Here is a 17,953-nt window from a genome sequence, read left to right on the forward strand (position 1 = left end):
CAGGAGACGATGCCCCATCCCTGCTGGACGCTCCTCGGGAGACCCCGTCCCCAGCCTGGCCGCTGCGTCTGCATCCGAGAAGCGTGGCCTCTTCCATCCAATCGCCCTGGCCGCTGCCTCCCTCTTATGCTTCCCATCAGGGAACGTGCTCAGGCTTCTCTGCTCCCCTTGGGCTCCCTGCCCCGTCCCACGATGCGGACCTGGAGGAAAAGGGGTCCGCCCTTCTCCCCTCAGTCCTCAGGGCCAGGAGGTGGGCTCCGAAGCCCCCTTCCAGCCCTCCCCAAGCAACTACAGCGCTCAGGTGGGGCTCTAATGTCTGGACTCCAAAGGGCTCCCCCGAGAGCCAGAAAGGGCTGCCTTAACCAGATGCCCCCCACCCAGGTCTTCCTCGTCCTCCGCTCACCCATCAGCCACCGTCTGGGGCTCGACTGTGGTCCGGGGCCATTTCTGGCACAGCCAGCCCTGAGCCTGCCCTTTAGGAACTCGGGTTTTAGAGCTGGAAGGTGGAGATGGAAAATCAGACCAAGCGGAAGATAAAGTGCTGGCGATGGGATGCAGGGGGTACCAGGCAGAGAGTGAGTCAGGGGTGAAGGGAGGGGTTCGGGGGTGGCCCCTGCTCAGAGGCCTGGCAGGTGAGAAAGACGGGCTGTGGAAGACTGACCAGCACAGGGAAGAGCCAGCCGCAGCCCCTGAGGGTCGCTGGGTCCTCACCCTTCCCAGGACCTGCTCAGTAGCCTCTGGGCTGACAGCTGGCGGAGGCGATGTGGACACGTCCTCTGAGCCCGTCAACGCCATCCCACGGCCTGTGTCTCAAAACAGTTCTGCTGCGTTTACAGCAATGTGGGCCTCTCTGGGGTCCGTGCTTATAGAATTAACCCACCCGTGTTCATTCAAATAAATCACACATGGACATTTAACACCTGAAAGGAAAGACACCTCCCCCCAAAAAGAAGAATCTATTTTCCTTCCTTGGGTTCCGTTGGAGAAAATGAGACTCTCTAAGAGCTGTAAATTTATGGGAAATTTCTATTGAGAAAGAATTTAAATGGAGCCTGCTAGGAGTAATTTTTCAAGAAGAGGAAATGTGAGTTTCTCCCTGGGGCCGGGGGATGTTTCCGAGCTGACCCCGCCAGAGGCCGTCAGTCAGAGCCTATTAGCTGAAATGAATCTCCCCAGCCGCCTAATCCCATCAAAGAGGGGAGAGAGGGTGGGAGGGGGCCAGCGTGGTCACCCCACCGCGGTCCGGGAAGGAAGTCCTTTGCTCCAAAAGCAAGCAGATTTCCACTCCAGGAAGGATTAGCAAGACTCACAGGAACACAGAGCTCCCGATCACTGTCCCCCCCAGCTGCTGTTCTGCTCCGCTGGCCTCCAGGAGTTGCTCTGCTCCGTTCCAGAAAGCCCGGGGTGATGCCTCCGAGACTATTTCACTAGGGGAAAACACTCAACTTCATGAGAGCCCTCCTGATTACTTTCCTTAAAAAAGAAAGGAATTAATTATAAACCAGGAGCCACATTGCCCTTCTACTCCTTGAGCCCTCCAGAGGGGCCAAGGCGCAGTTTCCCCCCCCCCCTCCCCGCCCCCCCAGAGCCCGTGACAATCAATACCAAGTGAAAACTCATTCCAAAAATAAATGAGAAAACAACTCCCAAGCACTTCTGTGGGTGGTTGTTCTGCTGCTGCTCTTTAAAGCCCAATAAAACAATTAACTTTTACAGCTCAATTTCCACACTGGAGAGCTGGTCTCTCCAAGCAGCGCCCTGGCTGGTGGAAGCCTCTGTCAGAAAGAAAGGAGGCCTGCATGGAGGCAGGGAGGTGGTCAGGGGCCCAGGGGCGCAGGTCGTGGTGGTTTGCTTTCTGCATCGGGGACTCCTGGGGCTTTGCTGGTGGCGACTGCTCTTCACGGGAGGACAGACGGTCAGGGGCCAGCGGTGGCCAGCGTCCATCTCGCAGGCAGAGAAGAAAGAGGTTCTCATAAAGGTCACTCTCTGAGATGGATGAAGTGAACACTCAGATCTGAGCATGCGTATGCCATCAAGTGGTCAGAGCACGCGGTTTTCAGGTAAATTCCCAGTGGGGCCTGTCAACCCCAACCGCTGCTCTGGGGCGGCCCCTCTCACCTTCTGTCTGCAGGCGCCAGGGGGCTTGGTCGGGCAGAGGATGCACCTCGGCTGGGCTGGGTGTAGGGGTGAAGGTCTGAGCTTTGGGGGAGGTGGGCAGAGCTCTGGGCAGGTCCCACCAGCCCAAGTGAAAGGCAAGCTGGGATCAGACATCGCCTCCCAACCCCAGAAGCACCCTGAGGGCTGCAGCCAGAGTGGGGCGCAGAGAGATGGGGGTATGGGGTCCTGGCTGGGATGCAGTACTGGGGGGAGCCCAGATGCCCCGGAGGAAGCAGGGGCTGAGGTCACAGGAGGAGGGGCTGGGAGAGCCCCGCGTGGGGTGATGAGGCCACCTAGGCCCACGGGCCAGGGCAGGGCAGTGGGCAGGCAGGGGAAGGCTGGGCCCGCGGCAGGGGCCCTGCAAGAGGGCTGGGGAGACAAGGGCAGGCGTGAGGCTCCCTGAGAGGCCTGCCTTGAACACAGGGCCCGGAGGATGCTCACAGGTGCTGTGTGGAGCTGCAGATGGGGAGGTAGGGGTTCAGGAAGGAGGAGGCAGGTCAGAGAGACGGGGGGCATCTGTCTGGGGTGCAAAGACTTCTCTGGCCTTCTGCAGAGCTTTCCAAAGTCTCCACTCCGAGCTGAGAGCTTTCCTGGAGGAACGGGAGGTGACGAGGCCCTGCCTCGGTGGGGATGTCTGAGAGCATCCCGGGAGAGGAGGAAGCGGTGTCCAGCAGGGCAGGCCACAGTGGAAGGACCCCCTGGTCACTCTCCTGTCTCTTCTGCTGGGAAAAGACAGACCCCAGGTGGAAGAGGACAGCACCCACCATGAGGAAAGGGCTGGGCGGCCCGAGGAAGTGGGGTGCCCAGGGAGCTGCTCCTCTGGATGCAGAGGGGGGACCCCAAGGCAGGCTGGTCAGTGGGAAGGGGACAAAACCGCCCAAACAGAGCCCACAGCATCGCCGCTAAATCCTGATAGAGCTGCAGACCTTGTTCACGGTGCCTCTAACAACACTCTCTTGTTAGGGACCAAAATTCCCGCTCACTGTGAGGAACGCATCTCTGTTCAGAAGTGACAGTTTCAGGAGAAGCCAATTATTTCATTGCTGCTTGCTTAATCCAATCAGCTTACTCCACGCAAGAAAGACACCCCCCCCCAGTCTGTCATAGTGGGCCCCCGGGAGATGCAAATAAAACGCAGGGTGCACAACGCAAAGGAGGTCCTGGAGGGTTTCTCAGAGGAAGTGGCATACTCTCACGGCCTGGAGCAACACAGCGTGGAAGAAGGAAGAGGTTTAGGTTCTCGTGGTCATGAGAGGTGGGGCTGAGGAGGCCCCCTGTGGGGTGATGAGGTCAGCGCTTGAGACCGGGGGAGATGGGGGGTTTCCGAGACTCCCAATCTACACGGATGTAACAGGCATGAAATTTCAAAAGGATTTCAGCAAAAATCAGCCACACGGAGACACCCATTAAAGGCGATGGAGGCATCCCTGGGCCGCTGTCTGGCAGGTGACCTTCCACATCAGGGAGGAGGGATGTTAGTCCAGCTGTTCAGGGGCGGCCACCAGCCTGGGGGCCATCAGCCTTGGGGTGCAGAGGTCCACGTGTCCCCTGGCTGCATCACCCCGTGACCTCATCCACGGCCCCGTCCGTGTTCCCAGGCTGGGGAGGTGGAGAGAAGGACCACACAGCCCCCAGCCCTCCCATCGCCCATCCCAGGAGCCGTGGTCCGAGGAAGGAGATCCAGCAGCTCACCGGCCCTCAGACTGAGGGGAAGATCAGGACCATGATGCTGGGGGTTTGCGGTCCTTCCTCATTTCCTGTGGAACTTTCTATTGTTAGTTATCCACTGCTTTTATCAGGCACCACCCCCCAGCCCTGGGTTACTGGCAAAGACGGCTGGAAAATGAATAAGAAATCCAACTTGAAAAACAAAACAAGCCCCAGCTAACATTTACCAATGTATGTTTCAGGGTGTGGGTGTCACACACACACGCACACAAGACCCTTACATCAAATACACCGGAGAAAGACTCCACTTAGCTGAAGGGGCGTGTGCCTTTGCTGCCTGACCTGTGGGAGCGTGAGAGCATGAATGTGACTCTGCTGGGGAGGACCACGCAGAACCCTGCTGGGAGGAGTATCTCTGAGAACAGGGCAGTTCAGTTCAGTCGCTCAGTCGTGTCCGACTCTTTGGGACCCCATGGACTGCAGCACACCAGGCCTCCCTGTCCATCACCAACTCCCGGAATTCACTCAAACTCATGTCCATTGAGTCGGTGATGCCATTCAGACATCTCATGTCATCCCCTTCTCCTCCCGCCTTCAATCTTTCCCAGCATCAGGGTCTTTTCCAATGAGTCAGCTCTTCGCATCAGGTGGCCAAAGTATCAGAGTTTCAGCTTCAGCATCAGTCCTTCCAGTGAACATTCACGACTGATTTCCTTGAGGATGGACTGGTTGGATCTCCTTGCAGTCCAACGGACTCTCTGAGGACAAGCCATCTCGAGTCACTGGGGGCGGGAGCATCCAGGTGGGCATCTGCGCCAGCGTGTGTCTCACATACTAGAACGGTCCCTCCACCGGTTCGGACCAGACCTTTCAGCGACTTCCGCTGAGAACTCAGGACCGCCTGCCGGACCTGGGCGCGTGCTCAGCAGCGGGGCCGCGGGCCAGGCTCCGGCCGCGCTCTCGCGGGCTTGTACCGCCCTCTCGTGGCTGCGCCTCGGAAGGGCAGCGGGATGCGGATGCCGGGGGCTGTGCGGGTGCGGTGGTCCCGCTGTTGTGAAATGTCTCTAAGGCCTCCCCCGCGAACCCATAGAGACTCTCCCCTACTCATGCTCCGAATTTCAAAAAGAAAAACATATTTCCTTGACTCTAGTAGACAGCGGAGGTACCAGAACGGAAAGGAAAATAAGTTAAATATATTAGAAAGAGTATTTCCGTTGACTCACCAGAAACACAGTTTCCAGATTGCCCGCTAGGAGACAGTGCTGCTCCGACCGGGAAAAGTGCATCTAGCGCGGGAGACTGAGTAAATATGCAAATGATAATAGTTAAGGGCTTTTCCTTAACTGGGCTTCTCTGATAGCTCAGTTAAGAATCCGCCTGCAGTGCAGGAGACCCCGGTTCGATTCCTGGGTCGGGACGATCCCCTGGAGAAGGGAAAGGCTACCCACTGCAGTATTCTCGGGCTTCCCCCGTGGCTCAGCTGGTACAGAATCCGCCTGCAGTGCTGGAGACCTGGGCTCGATTCCTGCGTTGGGAAGATCCCCTGGAGAAGGGAAAGGCTGCCCCCTCCATTATTCTTGCCTGGAGAATTCCATGGACTGTACAGTCTATGGGGTTACAAAGAGTCGGACACGACTGAGCGCCTTTCACGTGAAGACAAGGGCTTTGCGGGTCTGTGGGTTGTCACCAGGAGCCTTTACCATGCGGGGCCTCCACTGGCTCCGCTGCGCTCCAGGAAAATGCCTGCAAAAGCAGGGGCCTGGCTGGATATGACCCATGACCCCTGGTTTAGAGCTTCAGCTTCCAAGGAAGGAAAACTTGAGGGGGGAGCTCCTGGGTGCAGGGTTGGGGCGCGCAGGCAGAGAGAGGCAAGGCTGAGAAATGAGGCCCTGACCCAGTGAGGGCAGAGCCAAGCTCCTTGGCGCCCCCTCCTTGCCTGGAGCCCCCCGTGTGTCGCTCAGCTGGGTGTGGCAAGGGTCAGGAGTGAGGGGTGATGAGGAGTGGGCTCAGCTCTGACCCCGGGGAGTCCCTCCCGTCACCCTCTGTCCCACTCCAACACCCGTTCATTCATTCATTCACTCAGGCCTTTGGTGAACCTGCTGACTCCCGCCCCTAGCCTGCCCTCCCGGGTGATCCAGCCCCCTCAGGGCACAGACATTCTCTTAGAGACCCCCACAGCCGGTCAGGGGGCCCCCCGGCTCCCCCAGCAGCCACGTGGGCAGCTCTGGGCTTTTCCTGTTTGCCTCCATGTCTCCCAGGGCATCTGGTCCTGAAGTAGGTGCTCAGCATCGTGACCTGGGCATACAGCCTGGTGACACCAACCTCCCCCAGCCACACCACCAGCCCCCGGCCAGGAGCTACTTGCTTCTGGGCCAGGATGTAGACCAGTGCAGACGCTCCACGGTTAAGGACAGGTCTGGTTTCTTTTCTTCAGTTCCTCTTGGACTGATACTTCTGAAAAAAAATCATTAAATATGAAAGCTGGAAAATGTTAAAAAAAAAAAAAAAAGCCTATCGGATGTATAATTAGATTAAATGGGCATCAATTCACTCCGCTGCACGTCTGTTAGAGCTTCTGAGCCCTCAGCCCTTCTCCTTGCCTCCCGATGGGCAGAGAGCAAAAGGCCTGCGGCCCCGAGTCTGGAAAGGGCCCTCTGGCTCCTCTGCAAAGCTGTCTACAGCTTAGCTCGGGTCCGCCAAGTCGGCCGGGGACGGCTGGGGGCTCTTGAGGGCTGGGGATCGTCACTCTCAGGAGGCACCGTGGGACCCAGGGCCTGGTGCTCTGGTTGAAGTGCCGTGGCTGTGCCTGCCCCTGCGATCGCGGTCACTGGCGGCTGCACAGGTGACGAGTGTCCCCTCGGGAGTGACCCTGGGTCACCGGGACCCCCCGCCCGGCCGGAGCTCTCAGCACAGCCGCAGATGCACCACTAGGGGGCGCAAGGACCCAGGTCCAGGATGGGGGGCCTCCTACCAGATGCGCGCCCCTCTCAGGAGAGAGCCACACCTCCGGGAGGGGCAGGGAGGCCGGAAGCTCCAGAGCCGGAGAGAGAAGGCTGCAGAGGACTGGAAACCTGAGACGGTCCTGCAGGGCCTGGGCCCCCCGGGCTCCTGGAAATAGCAGGCCGGCGTCTCCAGCCCTGGGGCTACTTGTCTGGACCCCCGATTGAGACCCTTGACGAGTCAGGGGGCTCGGCCGATTCGGCTCTGTGTCCTTGTCGCTGTCACAGCCTCTCGGGGAGGGACGGCAAGGTCTGTGCTCCTGAAACCCACAAGCGTGGCTCCATGGCTCCTGCGGGGGTCCTGGGATGGAGGAGGCCAGGCTAGGACCCCCAGTCATCGAGGGCAGGGAGGCGGGTTAGGGTCCAGGGCTCAGGAGTGGGGGGTGACCACCTAGGACAGCGGGGAGCAGGGAAAAAACCCAGTCCGGGTCGCCACGCTCAGCAAGGTGAGGACCACGGTCCCGGGGGAGGGTCCTCGGGATTTCAGACGGATGAGTGCTGCTTTGCCGGGGCTGCGGTGCTCACAGTCCTGGACGCCAGGAATGCACAATCCAGGTGACGGAAGGGCCACGTTCCCTCCGAGACCCGGCGACCTTCCTGCCTCTTCCAGCTCCCGCTGGTCCCAGGCTTCCCCCAACCCGCCCCGCTCCCCACCCCCGGCCGCGGCTGCATCTCTTCAGTCCCGCGCGGCTTCTCCTCCCCGCGTCTCGTCTCCCCTGTGGGCGCCTCTCTGTCCAAATTCCCCGGGTCTTAAACGGTCACCGTGCTGGATTAAGTGTGAAAGTGAAAGTGTTAGTCGCTCAGTTGTGTCCGCCTCTTTGTGACCCCATGGACGGTAGCCCGCCAGGCTCCTCTGTCCATGGGATTCTCCAGGCAAGAATACTGGAGTGGGTTGCCATTTCCTTCTCCATGGGATCTTCCCAAGCCAGGGATTGAACACGGCTCTGCCACACTGCAGGCGGACTCTTTACCCACTGAGCTACCAAGGAAGCTGGATTAAGGGCCCACCAGAATCCAGGGAGACCTCAACTTCACTAATTCCATCTGCAAGGATGCTGTTTCCATATAAGGTCATATGAGGTCACAGGCACCTGGATTGTCCACGTGGAGCTGGGGTTCCGGAGCCTCTGGCTCATCTGCCAGACACCTGCACTGAGACCCCAGCCAATGTGTGCGTCTCTATTCCTGGATATAAAAGGCCTCTTAAAAAACATTCTTTCTCACTATCATGGGCCACAGTTTAAAAAGAAGCAAATCAACCTCAGTTAACGCGTAACACTGCGCTGAAGGCAAGGGCCAAGTCTTGTCTATCTCTGTGTCTACCCAGGATGCCTTACAGATCCTGGGGACCCCACCAAAGTCAGCGGCCACAGTGGCTTGTCCGAGGCACAGTGGCTGGATTTAGGGCGAGTCACAGAGGGGTGCTGGGGTGGAAGTGGTCAGGGGCTGCCCAAATTGGGATTCTAGCAGAGTTTGCAAGTTTTATTCATCCCTCTCTGAGCACATATTTCATGGCTCATAGCAGGTCCATTTCCTCTGTGATGAAATATGTGAAATGCAAAACCTCTCAGTTCCTCTTGTTTCTCACCCTTTGCAGACAAAAGCTGTAAAATGTTCAAAGCTTGTTGGGAGATTTCTGACATTTGCAGGTCCGGCAGGTGTGAATTAATCGAGTTCTCCTTAAGAAACCAGGATCGTCTGCTCGAGCTGTTCAGAATAGCAATTTTCACCTTTTAGAGAAGGATTTGTAAAATCACCTTAAGACTGTAAAAATGTTTCCTGAAAAATACCGGAGATGTTTTGAGATTTCTGTGTGTAACATATTCACTGCTAATGTTATGCATAACGTTCTTCTCATGGAAACAGATTAATGGGATCACTTGTGCGATTTTGCCAAAGAGGCTTGGAAAAATAGGGAACAAAAAACAGGTTGGTAACACAGTTGGCACAATAGTGTCTTGTGGGAGTTGGCTTGGAGTTTTGAGCTTGGGCAGCTCAGTTGTGACCTTTCAGACCTCAGTTGGCTCATCTGTCAAATGGAGATGAGCAAATGATGATTCTGTCTCCCAAAACTCTTGTGGTGGAAATAAAAGATGCTTTGAAGCTACGGAACAATGACCTAAACCATAGACAGGAGGACAGAATCCGTGGCCGTGGCTGCCTTGGTGAAGAAGGAAAGGGAACAGATCCAGAAATTTGGTAGAAAGGAGGCTTCTACCCACATTTTTAGCAATTGTTTGTTTATTTTATGTAAAAATACTAAAAGAGAATGTAAGAGACTTTTAAAATAACTTTCAGTTCAGGTCAGTTCAGTTGCTCAGTCGTGTCCGACTCTCTGCAACCCTATGGACTACAGCACGCCAGGCCTCCCTGTCCGTCACCAACTCCCAGAGCTTACTCAGACTCAAGTCCATTGAGTCGGTGATGCCATCCAACCATCTCATCCTCTGCCATCCCCTTCTCCTCCTGCCTTCAATCTTTCTCAGCATTAGGGTCTTTTCCAATGAGTCTGTTCTTTGCATCAGATGGCCAAAGTATTGGAGTTTCAGCTTCAGCATCAGTCCTTCCAATGAATATTCAGGACTGATTCCTTTAGGATGGACTGGTTGGATCTCCTTGCAGTCCAGGGGACTCTCAAGAGTCGTCTCCAACACCACAGTTCAAAAGCATCAATTCTTTGGTGCTCAGCTTTCTTTATAATTCAACTCTCACATCCATACATGACTACTGGAAAAACCATAGCTTTGACTAGACTGACCTTTGTTGGCAAAAAATGCCTCTGCTTTTTAACATGCTGTCTAGGTTGGTCATAGCTTTTCTTCCAAGGAGCAAGCATCTTTTAATTTCATGGCTGCAGTCACCATCTGCTGTGATTTTGGAGCCCAAGAAAATAAAGTCAGCCACTGCTTCCACTGTTTCCCCATCTATCTGCCATGAAGTGATGGGACCAGATGCCATGATCTTAGTTTTCTGAATGCTGAGTTTTTAAGACAACTTCACTCTCCTCTTTCACTTTCATCAAGAGGCTCTTTAGTTCTTCTTCACTTTCTGCCGTATGGGTGGTATCATCTGCATATCTGAGGTTATTGATATTTCTCCCAGCAATCTTGATACCAGCTTGTGCTTCATCTAGCCCAGCATTTCCATGATGTACTCTGTGTATAAGTTAAATAAGCAGGGTGACAATATACAGCCTTGACATACTTCTTTCCCTATTTGGATCCATGTTGTTCCATGTCCAGTTCTAAATGTTGCTTCTTAACCTGCACACAGCTTTCTCAGGAGGTAGGTCAGGTGGTCTGGTGTTCCCATCTTTTTAAGAATTTTCCATAGTTTGTTGTGATCCACATGGTCAAAGGCTTTGGCATAGTCAATAAAGCAGAAGTAGATGTTTTTCTGTAACTCTCTTGCATTTTCAATGATCCAACAGATGTTGGCAATTTGATCTCTGGTTCCTCTACCTTTTCTAATTCCAGCTTGAACATCTGGAAGTTCACAGTTCATGTACTGTTGAAGCCTGGCTTGGAGAATTTGAGCATTACTTTACTAGCATGTGAGATGGTGCAACTGTGCAGTAGTTTGAACTTTCTTTGGCATTGTCTTTCTTTGGGATTGGAATGAAAACAGACCTTTTCCAGTCCTGTGGCTACTGCTGAGTTTTCCAAATTTGCTGACATATTGAGTGCAGCACTTTCACAGCATCATTTTTAAGGATTTGATATAGCTTAGCTGGAATTCCATCACCTCCACTTGCTTTGTTTGTAGTGATGCTTTCTAAGGCCCACTTGACTTCACACTCCAGGATGTCTGGCTCTAGGTGAGTGATCACACCATCGTGGTTATCTGGGTCGTGAAGATCTTTTATGTACAGTTCTTCTGTGTATTCTTGCCACCTCTTGTCTTAATATCTTCTGCTTCTGTTAGGTCCATGCCATTTCTGTTCTTTATTGTGCCCATCTTTGCATGAAATATTCCCTTGGTATCTCTAATTTTCTTGAAAAGATCTCTGGTCTTTCCCATTCTATTGTTTTCCTCTATTTGCATTGATCACTGAGGACGGCTTTCCTATCTCTCCTTGCTATTCTTTGGAACTCTGCATTCAAATGGCTGTATCTTTTCTTTTCTCCTTTGCCTTTCACTTCTCTTCTTAGCTATATGTAAGGCCTCCTCAGACAACCATTTTGCCTTTTTGCTTTTCTTTTGCTTGGGGATGATCTTGATCCCTGACTCCTGTACAATGTCACGAACCTGTCTATAGTTCTTCAGGCTCTCTGTCTATCAGACCTAAACCCTTGCATCTATCTGTCACTTCCACTGTATAGTCGTAAGGGATTTGATTTAGGTAATACCTGAATGATCTGGTGGTTTTCCCTACTTTCTTCAATTGAAGTCTGAATTTGGCAGTAAGTTCATGATCTGAGTTCATGACCTGAGCCACAGTCAGCTCCTGGTCTTGTTTTTGCTGACTATATAGAGCTTCTCTGTCTTTGGCTGCAAAGAATATAATCAATCTGATTTTGGTATTGACCATCTGGTGATGTCCATGTGTAGACTCTTCTCTTGTGTTGTTGGAAGAGATACTTTATGGAGATACAATTCACATACCATACAATTCACCCACTGAAAATGTACAGTTCAATGGTTTTTAGTATATTCACACAGAGGTGAAACTATCACCACAGTTTTAGAAAACTTTCACAATCTCATAAAGAAACCTTGTTCCCTTGATGGATCACTCCTGGATCCTCCTGTCCCCACTCCCAGCTCTAAGTGACACTGGTCTTCTTTCTGTTTTTCCTGAACATCATGCCTTCAAGCCCTGTTCATGTTGCAACAAATGTCAGTACTTCCATCCTTTCTATGGATGAATACTATTCCATTGCATAGTTACGCATTTTGTTTAATAAGCCCCGATTCCCCGGGGCTTATCAGAAAACACAGCTACCTCTGCGTCTCCAGTCTGCTCAAGTTCGCCATGCATTCCACTAATGAATGAGTCCAAAGAGCCCATGTTCATCAGCTTAGGCTGCTAACAAAGTACCATCTTCTGGGGGCTCAAACAGCAGATACGGAATTCTCCCAGTTCCAGAGGCTGGAAAGTCCAAGGTCAAGGTCCCTGTGGACTCAGCTCCTGGTGGGGACTCACTTTCTGGTTTCCAGACAGCAGCTTGCTGACATCCTGGCCTTTCCTCAGCGCATGCTCACAGAGGGACAGACAGAGCTGGGTCCTCTTCGTTTGCCATAAGGATCCGGATCCATCAGGAGGGCCCGGCCTCAGGACCACATCTAAATCCCTCAGATAAGTACGCAGGATGGGATTGCTGAATCACATGTGTGTGACAGTATTTTTAAAAAGCAACTTTGTTCTCCATAGTGATGTACTATTTGCTTTCACACAAGCAGTGGAGGACCATTCCACTTGCTCTGCATCTTTGCCAACATTTGCTACTGTCTGTTGTTGTTCAGTAGCTAAGTCCTGTCCGACTCTTTGCGTTCCTATGGACCGCAGCACTCCAGGCTCCTCTGTCCTCCACTGTCTCCTGGAGTTTGCTCAAATTTATATCCATTGAGTCTGCTCTGCCTCAAAGACCACCTCCAAGTGGGTTTAAGGATTCGACATAAGAACTTGGAGAGACGTAAACATTTAGGCCCGAACAGAACTTTACCAAAAGAATGTGGGAAGCTTTCAAGGTCATCCTGGGAGATACCTCTTACCACTGGGGATTGTAGCAGAGAAACATAGGAGACTGTTTACAGATACAAATACTACTGATAAACATCCAAAGCGGCCACTGCCGGCATCTAGCTGACAATGACCAGGCTGGACCATCTCTCATCCTGGTGAATCCCCTCCACGGTGTGGTTGAACCTCATCTTTTGCCCTTTCAGCTTTGCCACGGGCCTCAGACTCAACAAGCTGCACAACTCAAATTTTACCTTTTTTCTATGATTCTTGTTATGGCACTTAGACCTAGAAACCCTGTGATCAGTGGACTGATTTTCCTCATTTCCTGTTCTCTGCCTTTTTTATTTTATTTATTTATTTCATTTTTTTAACATTAAATTTTTTTATTTCTTTTTGGCCACGCTGGATCTTTGTTGCTGTCCACATGTTTCTCTAGCCGCAGCAAGCAAGCCTCTCATTGCAGCGGTTTCCCTTGTTTCAGAGCGTGGGCTTCAGGCCCTCAGGCTTCAGAGGTTGTGGCTCACAGGTTCTAGAACACGGGCTCAGTAGTCGTGGGGCACAGACTTAGCTGCCCGGTGGCAGGCGGAATTTTCCCGGACCAGGGTCAAACCCGTGTCCCCTACATTGGCAGGTGGATTCTAAACCACTGGACCACCTGAGAAGTCCTCTTCCTTTTTAAAAAGAATGAAAGAATGTTGGTCATCATTTCCAAATATGAAAGTAATGCATGCCGGCTGTAGGAACCACAGGAGAATGTAAGAAAAAATAAAACCCAGTGCTTCCCCCCATCTGGAGTCGATAGGAGAACACCTGCCTTTTCCACACAACATTATTTGTACATTTTTTCTTCTCAATCATCACTTTCGGTGGCTTCATTACATCCCATGATGTGGATACAGTTACATTTTACATGTCTCCAACCCCCAGAATTGTCAGTTTCTGGAGAAACAGAAACACACGGCCATCCATTTCTGAGGCTTTTTAAAGACATAGACTCTCACTTACATCTTGGAAACTGTCTAACCTTCCTTTTCAAATATTGTTCCCATAGAGTTCTGTGTTTTGGTCAAAACTATTTTCATCACAGTAGTAAGATGTTACAGAGACATTACTTTGCAGACAAAGGTCTAGTCAAAGCTATGGTTTTTCCAGTAGTCATGTATGGATATGAGAGCTGGACTCTGAAGAAAGCTGAGCACCAAAGAACTAATGCTTTTGAACTGTGGTTTTGGAGAAGACTCTTGAGAATCCCTTGGACTGCAAGGAGATCAAACCAGTCCATCCTAAAGGAAATCAACCTAGAATATTCATTGGAAGGACTGATGCTGAAGCTGAAGCCCCAATACTTTGGCCACCTGATGTAAAGAACTGACTCATTAGGAAAGACCCTGATGCCAGGAAAGATTGAAGGTGGGAGGAGAAGGGGGTGACAGAGGATGAGATGGTTGGATGGCATCACCGACTCAATGGACATGGGTTTGAGCAAGCTCCAGGAGATGGTAAAGGACAGGGAAGCCTGGAGTGCTGCAGTCCATGTGGTTGCAAAGAGTCAGATATGACTGAGGGCCTGAACAACAACAAAGGAAGATGTTGTCTGCCTTTTGAACTAGGTTGATACTTGCACTGGTGGGTAAAATTGCTTGCACCTTGTCACAAATCAGGGGCTTCCCTCGTGGCTCAGATGGTAAAGAATCTGCCTGCAATGCGGAAGACCAGGGTTTGATCCCTGGGTCAGGAAGATCCCCTGGAGAAGGGAATGTCCACCCACTTCAGTATTCCTGCCTGGAAAATTCCATGGACAGAGGAGCCTGGCGGGGTCCACAGGGTAGAAAGAAGCTGGACATGACTGAGTGACTAACACTTTCACTTTGGCACAAATCAAAACAAACTCATCAAACCACCAGACAGTGGGGGGTTGGGAGGGGTCAGTTCTAGTTAGGGACACCTTTGATTAAAATGGAAATCTGCATACAGTGTGTTTGCTACATATCAAAGCACGGTGATTATCTCCAGGAAAAGCACTTGTGAACTCGGTTGAATTGTGAACTAAACTTATTGCCTTTTTCATGCAACTCCATTCAATTCGAAAGAATGACTGACGAACTATGGTTATTCAGTGTGGAGTATTTGGCAACATTTTCTCAAAAATGAATAAAGTGCGTCTGTCACTTCACGGAAAACAAATGACAGTATTTGTTGCCAATGATAAAATCTGAGCTTTCAAGCAAAGATTAGAATTCTGAAAAACTTGTATCTGCCATCCTGAGCTTACCAGCTTCCCAATCTTTAAAGGCCTTTCTGATGAGATAGATGGTAAAATTAACAAATGTGAGTTTTCAGTATTTAGAATGAACATGTCAACATTTGGAAGATCTGTATAAGTCAGTGAACCAGTATTTTTTAAGTCACCAATATTTGATGTTAGAAAAGCATGCATGGTTAAATGATCCAGGCACAGTACACAAGAGACCAGTGCAAAGAATGCAATGTGTTAACGTAATAAAGAAGGGAAAATTCACTCATGTGGTTTTAGATTCCACATTGCAACTGACCTTAAAGCAAAGACCCATAAAGGCCCATAAAACACCCCACTCTCCATGCAAGGCTAAATTTTCTTCAGCCATGACAACTGTTGACAGATGGTAGACAGAGCAGACAGAAGGATCTAGCCATTTTCTGTTAAGTCAGACGTTGCTGAGATCCACAAAAACACAAAAGAATACCACTCTTCTCTCTAAATTATTTTTTGTTTTTAGAAATAGCTATTTTTCTTTAAAACATGTTGCTTATATTAACATGTAATGGATTTCTTTTTCAATAAATAAAAGATGAACACTTAGCAGTTTTCATTTCTAATATGCTATCGATAGCATCAGCCCACATGAAGAAAAGCTCTCTGGTTCTCAAGCAGTGTGGACACCTTCAAAGCAGTCCTCCTGGGCCCAGAAGGTTTGCTCTTCAGCCATGAGCGTCTTGATTGCCACTGATCTCTACTATCCTCTGAAAAAGTGATGCATCATCTATCTGGTAGATAGATCAAAATTCTCTACAAGATTTTATTTAATTGAAGGTGCCCAGGATGGCCAAATTTTCATAAAGGTATTAAGCTAGATGTTTACATTCATTGGGCAGTGTTGGGAGTGGCGGTTTACCAGTTAACTGACTTGGGTCATATTATAGCCAAAAAAACCTTCCAAAGGCGTTGCATTCAGAGCAGGGCATGAGACACGCGTGGGTCGGGACGCTCAGTAAAAAGCCGGAGCTCCCAGACACATGACCTTGGAGTCGCCTCAACAGTACACCACCAGCTCCTGGGCACTTATTTGTCAATAAAAAATGGAGGACTCTGGAAATTAGGAATCTATTTCAAAGAATCCTCATTTTTTTTAAAAGAATAACTTTTCATATTCTGTTAAGTATTAATGATTGTCATCATCATTCACTCATTGTACCTTTTTCGAGGTTCTTGGGCGTGCTTTTCATTTTTTTAATTTGTATTATTGATGTGTAGTTGATTTATAATGTGTTAATTTCTGCCATACACTATGTATCACTTTTGCTGCAAGTGATATATATTTTAAATATTCTTTTCCATCATGGTTTATCACAGGATATTGAATACAGTTCCCTATGCTCTACTGTTGGACCTTGTAGTATATCCATCCTGTCTATACTACTTTGCATCAGCTAACCTCAAACTCCCATCCATCTCTCCCCTGCTCTCCTCCCCCTTGGCAAACACAAGTCTGTTCTCTATGTCTGTGGGTCTGTTTCTGTCTCGTGGATAGGTTAAGTGTAAGTCAGTGTGAGTCGCTCAGCCGTGCCCGTCTCTTTGCGACCCTATGGACTGCAGCCCACCAGGCTCCTCTGTCCATGAGATTTTCCAGGCAAGGATACTGGAGTGGGGTGCCATTTCCTTCTCCAGTGGATGTGTTGATTTGTGTCATATTTTAGTAAGTGATGTGAGTGATATCATGTGATATTTGTCTTTCTCCATCTGATTTAGTATGCTAATCTCTAGGTCCATCCATATTGCTGCAGATGGCATTATTTGACTTTTGTTAGGCAAAGCTGAAGGGAACGTTTCAACAACACCGTACAGCAAAGTAAGACCCCCGCAGAAAAGGCTGATCGTATCCTCATGGAATATAATAGCAGCAAAATTTACAAAAAACACTGATAGAAATGTTCTCTCAGAAACACTTATCACGCCTCCTGTACTTAGAACCTTGACATGTTGACATTTTCTGTTTGTTTATGCAAATGTTTCTTTAAACAATAAACTTAAAAAAATTAAGAGGGGACAAAAAACAACTTTAAGGATCTTAAATTTCCTTCTACCCTTTTATTTCTTTTCAAATGAGGAAACAGAGATGAGAATCTCTCGAATTCCTAGCTTCCCTGCCTTCCTATGTGACCAGCAGATTAGATTAGATCTTCTCTAAGGTCCAGAATTCGGGGTGAAGGCCAGGTCTTTCTCATGGGAACATTCCCAGTTAGTTCAGGTTCCCCTTCAAGATGCTGCCAAAGAGTTTCTGCTTGAAAGCCTCATCAGGTCGAACTCCATGTCCATCCAGCTAGTTCCCAGCTCCTGTCTCCTGTCTTCAATAGACTAAATGTGTGCATGCTCAGTTGCGTCTGACTCTTTACAACCCTATGAACTGTAGCCCACCAGGCTTCTCTGTCCATGGGATCCTCCCTGGCAAGAACACTGGAGTGGATTACCATTTCCCTTTTCAAGGGATCTTCCTCACCCAGGGATCAAACCTGCGTCTCTTCTGTCTTCTGCATTGGCAAGTGGGTTCTTTGCCACTGTGCCACCTGGGAAGCCCCTGAATTGACCAAGCACTCAGTAACCGAGGCCTCACTAAGACCCAAGTCTCAACACACAAGCATGTGCTTTCTGCACGTCACCACCTGCCAGCAACAGATCACGTAACCCCTGCTTAGCGAGGTGATGGAGCCATCGAGAAGCTTGTCTGTCTTAAGATAAAGATCATAGAGATAACACTGGTGAAAACAGTCAGCTTTTTAAGTTACAGGAAGATGATTAAGCATGTCAAGAATCCAGCCCACTCAGCTGACCCTAAGGGTCACACACCAGGAGGACACCTGATGGTGGCCAGGGCCCAGTTCTTGGACGCGCACTTGGGACTTTGTGCAGAGCTTTGATAACACACAAGGGGCCACCTTTAGGGGATCGGCCCCCAGGCTGCCTGTCTCACCTGAGACACGGTGGACGGTCTGCGCTGGAACCTCTCTCTGCTCAATCTCCCCCTTGCTGTGGGAAGGCGGACACAGCGTTTCACCAACGTAAGCCTCGGTCCTCATCTGTGAAATGGGTTAATTCTAAACCGGTACCCAATTTTCCTGGGTTTCCAAAAAGTGGGCCATGCCCCAATTCCTGGAAATCTCCACGCCTCCAAAATAGTTGAAATAATCC

The 17,953-nt window shown here is 50.3% G+C and overlaps 1 long non-coding RNA gene across 1 annotated transcript; it reads left to right on the forward strand.

Moving 5' to 3' along the window:
* The first annotated feature begins 7,604 nt into the window (after window positions 1-7,604).
* Window positions 7,605-16,439, forward strand: LOC122708835. Its single transcript, XR_006345330.1, has 3 exons — window positions 7,605-7,659; window positions 8,754-8,757; window positions 16,364-16,439. It is a non-coding gene; the product is annotated as an uncharacterized LOC122708835 (long non-coding RNA).
* Window positions 16,440-17,953: the final 1,514 nt, after the last annotated feature.

This window comes from Cervus elaphus, chromosome 15 (genome assembly GCF_910594005.1).
Source record: "Cervus elaphus chromosome 15, mCerEla1.1, whole genome shotgun sequence".
NCBI classification, from domain to species: Eukaryota; Metazoa; Chordata; class Mammalia; order Artiodactyla; family Cervidae; genus Cervus; species Cervus elaphus.